General features: G+C 40.3%; 1 protein-coding gene and 1 long non-coding RNA gene across 3 annotated transcripts in view; one reads left to right on the plus strand and one right to left on the minus strand.

Annotated features, from left to right (window-relative positions):
* Psd3 (pleckstrin and Sec7 domain containing 3) overlaps positions 1 to 9645 on the minus strand; it is a 534828-nt gene that overhangs the window by 429559 nt on the left and 95624 nt on the right. The window lies entirely within an intron of this gene.
* LOC116069405 lies at positions 3422 to 6336 on the plus strand. The gene is made up of 2 exons (XR_004110015.1): positions 3422 to 3581; positions 6137 to 6336. It is a non-coding gene; the product is annotated as an uncharacterized LOC116069405 (long non-coding RNA).

Raw genomic sequence — 9645 nt, forward strand, 5'->3', positions numbered from 1 at the left:
AAGAGAGTGAAGACTCCCAATATAATGGGCCAGTAAATATCTTCAATAAAATTATAGAAGAAAACTTCTCTAACCTAAAGAAAGAGATGCCCATAAACATACAAGAGGCCTATAGAACTCCAAGTAGACTGGACCAGAAAAGAAATCCCTCCTATCACATAATAATAAAAACACCAAATGCACTAAACAAAGAAAGAATTTTAAAAGCAGTAAGGGAAAAAGGCCAAGTAACATACAAATGCAGGCCTATCAGAATTACTCCAGACTTCTTACTAGAGACTATGAAAGCTAGAAGATCCTGGGCAGATATCATACATACCCTGCAAGAACACAAATGCCAGCCCAGGCTACTATACCCACCAAAACTCTCAATTACCATAGATGGAGAAACCAAGATATTCATGACAAAACAAAATTTAAACAATATCTTTCCACAAATCCAGCCCTACAAAGGATAATAGGTGGAAAACACCAACATAAGGAGCAAAACTACTCTAGAAGAAGCAAGAAAGTAATCCTTCAACAAATCCACACAACCTAATTCCACCTCTTACAACAAAAACAACAGGAAGTGACAATTATTTTTTCTTAATATCTTAATATGAAAATTAATATTACCAACATATCCTAATTGATTGAAATCCAAAAAATGAGGAATTAGAAATTTATTGACTGTCATCCAATGGTCTCTCTAATTTGGTAATTGGAGAAATAGGTCCAATATTATACAATCGCATATACACTTTCAGCTTGTTTGTTTGTAACAGTGTCTTGCTGTGTACAACATAATGGTCTTGAAATCTTGCTTCCCCTATCTCAGCCTCTCTATTAGTAGTGTTGTTTATTTCATGTTTTTACCCTATACTATGGTTTTCAGAACAGCTTACATATTTTAAAAGTATTTATATACCCAAAGGAAATGTAGACAATTAAATTGGGAGGTGGCTTGTAAGAGAACTACAAAGAGTGAGACTGAATGCTTTGCTTGAAGTTTGTAACTCTTGTATCAAGTTACCATAGTAAGAGCCAAGATTTTAAGCTCTACTAAATATAAAACAAACAAACAAACAACAACACTTTATATATTTATGTTCATTTAAGGAAATATTAGTAGTGATGTATTATTTTTAAATATACAGTTAATACATTTGGAGTTATTAAAATTTATATTGAGAAAAACATGTATTTTCAGTATTGCTGTAGACAAGCATCTACATAAGACTGTTAAATTGATTGTTGTTTTATATCAAACAACTTTTACAATACTCATTTTTATTGTTACAATATTTTATAAGTTTTAAAGAATATGACAAAAAAGATATTGTAGGTATTGAAGGGGGGTCTCTGGGAGGAGTTGGGGTACAAAAGGGAAACAAGAATGTGATTTAATTCTATTTACTTAAAATATGTTTTTAAATGTTAACAAATTCAGATAAATTTAAATCATGTAACTTTTCTCATCATAATGCAATAAAACTTAAAAGAACATAACAATAAAATCATCCCTAATGCTTTTTTGTTATACTCATAGATTAGTGGCTCAGCCATTATCAGAGAAGCTTCCTTCTGCAGCAGATGGGAACAGATGCAGAGACCCGCAGCCAGATGTCTGTGTGTGTGTGTGTGTGTGTGTGTGAGAGAGAGAGAGAGAGAGAGAGAGAGAGAGAGAGAGAGAATCAAATCCCTCCCCTCAGAGCTCAGGCAACCCCAGGAAGAGAAGGTGGAAAGAGTATAAGGGCCAGGGCTGGTGGAGGACACCACAGAACAGGGACCTCCTAATCAGCTGTGTAGAGCTCTTATGAACTTCCAGAGACTGATGCAACAAGCACAGGGCTGATGTGATTCTGCACCCTGTCCTCTACATATATATATATAGTTTTCAGTTTAGTATTTTTTTGTGGGTTTCCTGTGTGAACAAGTGGGTCTCTGATTTCAGTTTAGTATTTTTTGTGGGTTTCCTGTGTGAACAAGTGGGTCTCTGATTCTTGTGCCTTCTTTTGGGATTCTTTCTTTTTCCTAATTTGCCTTGTTCTACTTTTGATGTGATCTTTTTTTGTTTTAGCTTATATTCTATTTTGTTATATTTTGTTGCTACCTCTTAGAAGCCTGCTTTCTCCTCTTTCTCATCTTCCTCCTGTTCCTCCTATTCCTTCTCCTCTCTCCTTTCTGAAACAGGGTTTCATTATATAGCTCAGAGTATCCTGGAACTCACCATGTAGACCAGGCTGGCCCATCTCCTTCTGCCTCCCAAGGGCTGGTATTGGGTTAAAGATTCCACCAGCATGTCTGACTCAAAGCCTGTACTTTTCTAATGAGAGACAGAAAGGGAGTAGATCTGGATAGGAGGGAGTGTAGGGAGGAACTGGGAGAAGTAGAGGAACTAAAAACTGTAATCAGGATATATTGTATAATAAAAGAATCTATTTTTAATAAAATGGGAAAAATAAAAATATTTTTATACAAAATATTTTTGAATTACTCATTTTACATAGGTATATGTGTGGTGTACATCCTGTGATGTACATTTGCAGTATGTGTGTGTGTGTGTGTGTGTGTGTGTGGTATGTGTGTTATGTGTGTGTAGTGGTATGTGTGGTTTTTGTATGTGGTGTGTATATATGTTATGTGGTATGTGTGTGTGTGTGCATTTGTGGTATGGTGTGTGGTTGTGTATGTGTAGTATATATGTATGGTATATGTGTAGTATAGTATATATGTGGTGTGTGTGTAGTGTGTATGTAGTATGTGTATATGGTGTGTATGTATGGTATGTGTATGTGACATGTATATGGTATATGTGTGTAGTGTGTAGATGTGGGTATGTAGTATAGTATATGTGTATAGTGTGTAGATGTGGGTATGTAGTATAGTATATGTGTATATTGTATATGTGTGCTGGGTGTGTGTATGATGTGGGTATGAGTATGTAGTGTGTGTGTGTGTGTGTGTGTGTGTGTATGATGTGTTCATAGCATGTGTATGGCAGTCAGAGGTGGAAGTCTCCTTCCATCACATAGGTCCTGGGAATCATGTGCAGGTCATCAGGCTAACGGGCAGTACTTTTAATTACAAAACCATCTCTCCAACAATTTAGAGGGCAAACATTTTTATTTCTAATAGAAGTAATTTTTATTAATGACTCTACTCCTTTCTTCTCCTTTCTCTCTCACAGTAAGACCAATGATGCTAAGCATGCATTTCTTAGCTTGAGCAGATAGAAGCTCCACATCTGACTTTTAAATACATTAGCATTGTGGCCCTTTCTGGCATGTAATTTTCATTTTAATCGCAACTTGAACTTTTCTTGATCTTGACTTTTATACTCTTCACCATTTTGTTACTACTTGTTTTTATTTACTATTTGTAATCTGTGCTATTGCTTAGGGCACTGGATCTTCATCACAAAAGACTGAGAATATACAACTGGATTCTCCTGAGATCCTTCTGCTTATGACATGAGACAAGTGGACTGATTTGTCAAAGGTCACTGCACCATACACTTAAGTTGAAGACTCAGTGAAGATTAACCAAGCCTCTTACAGCTAAAATGACATTTTAAAAGAAAGAAAGAAAGAAAAAAGGTAAGTACTGGATTAAAATGCACCAGGATTTTAATCTCATAATCTCCAGGACCTAGCAATTGAAAGGTTAATGTAAGCTATACATTCTGGAAACTGAAAGTTAAAATCCAAGAAAAGCTAAATATAATCACAGGAAGCACACAGCACAACGGGTAGATAAAAAGGAGCCACAGCTACAAATGCCCATCAATGAGGGTGAGTGACCGCCCTAAAACTGCACTCTCCCAGCAGCCAATGCCATAAACTATCCGCCTCGCCACAGCTTAATGTTCGCTGTTCACTGAAATGCTTCAGTTTAAGAAACTGGTGTAAATCAACTCAAGGGAGGCAGTTTTTCTTCACTTTTTCTTCTTCTGGCTTTGGAAACACTGGGTCAGGTGTCCCAGCGAATTGATGTAAGGATGTAGAGACTATACGCAGAATCCATGACAGTAATCTACCAGCTATCCAACTCTTTTTCACATAAGCACTTATGTATGTGCAAGTCTTATAGTATCTTTACATTTTCACACACAAACACACACACACACACTCACACACACAATCTTTAAAGGATAAAAGTTTACTATATAATAATTGTTAGGTCTTAAAATAACTGGAGTACTTATTTAACATATCAAAGCTGACCTAGGCTCCACAGTCTCCCAGCATCTCCCCAGTCCCTACCTGTTACTGGGTATGGCTGGCATGCCCTACCCCCTCCCTACCCTAATCTCCAGTCCAGGGACTGGGCTGCCCTTTTCTATATAATCCAGCTATTTTAGTTACCTGGTCCTTTTTACTTCTACCTTTGTTCTCCTGGCTTTGCCTTCCCTGTCCTCACATGGTTCAGATGAGGGACATGCTCACTCTAGACTCTCCCAGATGTCTCTGTCTCTGGCTATGCTCTCCCTTTTATCTACAGTAACCTTGTTTTCTCCACCATACCTAGGAGGAGTTATAGCCTTCCTTTTCTATTCCTTCTTTTTCATTCAATAACTAGTGCCCCAATAAGAAAACATTTATTTACAAATCACAACAGTGCAACAGGAAATGATTTGAGGCTAACACTGTTTGTTTTCTTGATGCTATTGTTATGTAGCCTAGGCTGGCTTTGAACTTGAAGCAGTCCTCCAGCCTCGGCCTCTTTACTGCTAGGATTACAAGTATGTGGAACCACAGCTGAGGCTAACATACTGGTTAATTCAAGGACGTGATTTCAAAACAATCTTTCTGGAGGTCATAAAATCTGGTGTCCTTAAAATCTGAGAGGATCACACAAGATATTTCTACAAACTGCATTGTCATTTTGTAATACTCTGACAGAGATTGGGGGCATTCATGGAGCTTGCTACCTATATCTGCCTTTTGTGCCTAATGTAGACTGGAGAGCCATCTGATCGTACAAACAAAGGACATTTCTAACACAGAGAGACTTCTCAATATATGGACTTTTGGAGCTGTCCCACTAAAACCTACAGCTCCAATCCTGGGTGGTCTTAGATCAGTAGAGTTGGAAAAGGAGAAACCAAACCAGACAACTTAATCTTCCCACAGGACAGCCATGGAGCTCAGATCCAGAATGAAGCCATTTGCCCTCCCTTTGCTACTTTGAATTATAAAGAAAGCTAGAATCCTTGGGTCTCAGATGGCAGTCTGGTTGCTTTTCTCCATAACACAGGGACACACAGCTATAAGGGAGCCCTGGTTGTTCTGCCCTCTTCTTCCTGTAGGTAGACTGACGATAGCATTCATACAACCATCCACAGACTTTGTGTGAATGTCAATGGAAGGGAGGAAGAGAGTGTGTTGTCATGGAGATAGGAAGGCAAATTCCGAGAGGAGGGAAAGTTGAAACCCATTCTGCTATCTCAACCGTTATTTATTCAAGTAATAAATCACGACATCTTTGTCAAAATCAATGTAGCATGAAATGGACTAAAAATAAGCCTTGCAATCCAATCAACACTGTCTTCAACACACCAGAATCTTCTAAAAGGAATGCTCCATTGCACAGTTAGCTCCATCACTGTTAACACTTCTGTATGAGCCCTTGTGCTCTTTGTTCAAATTCCTTCTTAAAATTCAGCATTAATCACCAAGGTAGATTAAAATAGAGAGAGCATAATCAAGGGTACCGTTTCACGGGTAGAATGGTTTCTAAACACATGACAGGCCAGAACAGTGAAACAAGCGTGAGGGAGGAAGGAATACTTCCCAGAGAAGGGAAATGACAGTTTCCTGGGGCATTAAATAGTCCAAGGCTCAGGGATCGCTCTTCAAAGCGATTTCATTCCAGCTAGAATCTGGTCAGAAAAAGAAACATCAGTGTAGGATCTGACAGCTGGCAGACAGACCCTGCCATTCTGTGGTGGGAACTGAGGCTTCACTGGACTTTTAGGTCCATGCTGGAGCCCCAGTGTTCCCCTAGAAAGGTATGCCCTCTCTACAGGGAACTTTTCTACAATGTAGTTAACCAGAGGATAAAGGCTCTTCAGAGACAAGTAAGGTATACTAGATGTAGTGAAATTGTGTTGGTCTTTTATCTCATGAAACACTTTCTCTCCCTTTTCCAGATTCATGGATTCATAGTTACCGCAGAGTTGGAAAACGCCCCCAGAGAGCCCAGGACATGAGCTAGCTTTGCTCAGGAACTCATCAGAGGCCATGGGGCCAGCTTATTGGCAGAACCAGAGCTTTTAAAATTTAGTTTTTATTCCTTTTCTTAATCTCTTGGATTACAGCACATATTACCTTTTATCTGAATAAAAACTTTCTACCAAAAATCTAGTGTGCTTTATAGACTTGTAGTTGAAACACTGGCTTCATTTCAAGGACTAATGATGTAAAACAGAGTTAAAACTGTTTCCTGTAGTCTCCTACGACAGGCTCTGACTATCAGAAAATCTCATGCCTTCTGTTTCCGTCATTGGAATGTGCTGGTTAAACCTCTGTTATTACCATATCTGTCTTGCTCACCCACATGCTGTCTCCTCAACCATGAAAACTCCTAGAAGCTGGTGAAGAAAACTCAGAAAGCTAATTGGAATTGAGTTACTATTGCAAGAGAGCAAGGGAGAAAAGACAAAAACAAAAACAAAAAATGAAACAACAACGAGTCCCAGAGAGTTCTGGTTTTTGAGAAATTTGAACTATAGATGACATTTTGTGGGGTTTGTAAATGGTATTTGGGGGACAGTAAATAAGTTTACTACTAACTTTTTAATGTACTTATACATAGTCACTGCTGTTTTAGAATAAAACATGTAAGATACGAATACTCATTTTTATATACCTATAAATTCTAGAAATGATTATCAAGTTGTTGGTTTTCCCATACCCTCTTTGGAATCATGTCTGTTATCTTTTGGTGTCTTTAGCCCCAAACTTGGGTGTAATGTGGACAGTTCCTTGTCCTCCCACTAAGGGGCAGTATAACATGGAGTAGAAGGCAAGGTGAGGGCAGGCTCTGGCACAGACTCTGGACTTTTCCTAATTTACTCTGGCAGACTAGCTATGGGCAAGTGAAGGACCTCTGTTGGCATCACCAAGAGCCACAGCCCAAGCTTCTCCCAACCCAGACAGCTGGTGGTGCTGAGTGATGCCATGCTCAGCTAGATCTGATAGTCCTCAGCCCTTCGCCCACTCTCCCACCACAGAAATTAGTATGTTGTCAACCAAAGGCTGTAGGACACACCAGGTTACCTTCCACCAGAGTATCCCCAGCTGTAGAGGTCTGGAAAGAAGGCTGAGGGGAACCTGAACTCTGGGTAGATGATTTGACAGTTGGTCCTAAGCTACCATGTCCTAGCTGTGGGTCCTACCAAGTTGCTGACCATTTTAAAGCATCATCCCTCATCCAGAATTTGGGATGCTGAGACATACATTCTCATAGCAAGGAGAATAGCCCATGGAAGCTGTCTAGGTCATACAGTGAGAGAACTAGAAGTAAGTTCTTCTTTACTAGTTCCCAGTCATCCTACATTTGAAGATCCAGGTGATTTGATTAACTGTACTCATTCCTAATAGTCAGAGGATGCAAGCCAGTGTTCACTCTAGAGCCTGAGGGCTTAAGCCCCAAGAGAATCTACCTAGCCATTTGTACTACTGCAGACTTCTTATTCTTGACATGTAACTTGTTTTCCCTAGGAAAGCTGACGTAAGGACCTCAACTCTCCAACATGCACACAGGAATGAGCAGACTTTACAACATGTAATCACCTGAGATGTAATTGACATTATTTTTTCTTTACTACATCAACTATAAGTTCCCACTGTGAGTCGTCAGGGTCTTACCTTTTGTAGTTGATTGAATAAGGAAATGCTTTAACCAGTTTTTGTATGTTCACATAGATAAATTCTCAAGCATGAAAATATTAGACCCTTCTCAGAATATTTCATATTGTGGGTGATGAGGGATAACCAGGGTTGAACAGAGGAAACACTATCTTTGTTGGTTTAAACAACCCCGCAATACAACAGTAACAGCTATCAGTACCAAACATTTAGCCTGAGGCTGGACCACCTGACTAATGACACTTGTAAAGTGTTTATGGGATTTGCAGATCTGAAGCACCCTGCTTGCACTCCAGACTCCATCTCATCTCTGGTCTTCCTGAAAGTCCCATTTGTCTTGACTCTCCTCTTCTCCCGCTCAAGACAGACCTACTGTTAGGGCTGTAAGTCAGTGATACAGTGCTTGTCCAGCATGGGAAAGGGTTTAATGCTTAGTGCCACAAGATTTTTATAAAATGAAGACAGGTACTGAGGGTCACTTGAGACCAGAAATGTCTGTGTACAGCAACTGCAAAGCAAGGGATACTGTTGCTTTCAAGATGGGAGAAATGGAGGCTCTATTCTGGTGGTTTTCTTAGTTAGGACTTAGACGTGAGGCATCCATTTCCCCTAGGAATTCTGTAACCTTTAGTTTAGGCAGGTCAAATATCTGGGTGGGAGGGTGGGTCCATTCACTAAGGAAGCTAAAATAAAGCTGCTACTGCTAGCCCACATTTTTAGGCCACCTTCCAAAGCACTTTTCCCCAGAGAACTGGCCAGGGATCCGAAGCTTGGACCTATGTTCCAAAGACCAGAGGGAAGAAGATCAAAGATAGCATCAAGGTCCGTAGATAACTGCTGTGTGACCCTATATCCAGAGATTGGGCTCAGATGCACCAATGTCCTGTCCCCTAAATCTCTGCAGGAAGAGAGATATAAAACCTTAGATGGAATGTAAGCTATTTCTTAAGGAAGTATGTGCTCCAGTTGTTTCTGCCCAGAGCGAACTTGGACTCTTCCTTAATTGTGGCTTTGTAGGCCCTCTGACTGAAAGAGCAAAGATAAGGCAGGGTCATGTACAAAAGCAGCCAGGAGACAAGCACAGGATCCAGATGGAGCTGGTCACCTCCAAGCTTTCAGAAGGCGGCTGTGAATTTCATCAAACTCCTACATATTCCCTGACAGTTCCTTTCATGTCGGCCCTCTCCAGAGAGCAGCACACCTTTTCCTCTAGCTCCTCCCACTAATCCTTGCACAGAGACTCGGTTTTACCCAATCCACACTTCCCAGATGTACAGTATAACAAGATGGCATTGCTGGGAAAGGAAAAAAATGAAAGAAAAGAAAACAAAAAAAAAGCCTCTTAAATTCTGTTCTCCCATCTTGAGAGTGATGCACCTGAACTCACTGAAGAAGGTGGACATCAGGAGACAGCATAACGGGAAGGGTGGTCCAGAGATGCAGAGAACAGCAAGCTCATACATCACAGCATGGGTATGATCAAGAGAAGAGCCCACAAGAGCCCAAAGGAACCCTAGATACCACAGGGGGCCACCTCTCACTTCCTGATGGAGACACAGACTCGCGCCCAGGACTGTTCATCCACCTGGTGCCAGGTACAGATGGCACATGAATGTGGGCTCTAAAAGTCATGTGTTTAAGGGGATCACTCAAGTGTTCCAAGGCTGTGCCTCAGTTCTAAAAAGACACCACCCTCCCGGAAGCCCCCTCCCCATTTTCCTCAGTGAGACCCTTAAACACAGGGTTTGGTTTTCTTCTTCTTCTTCTTCTTCTTCTTTTTTTTTTTTTT

Source organism: Mastomys coucha, unplaced genomic scaffold, assembly GCF_008632895.1.
Source record: "Mastomys coucha isolate ucsf_1 unplaced genomic scaffold, UCSF_Mcou_1 pScaffold22, whole genome shotgun sequence".
Taxonomy (NCBI): domain Eukaryota; kingdom Metazoa; phylum Chordata; class Mammalia; order Rodentia; family Muridae; genus Mastomys; species Mastomys coucha.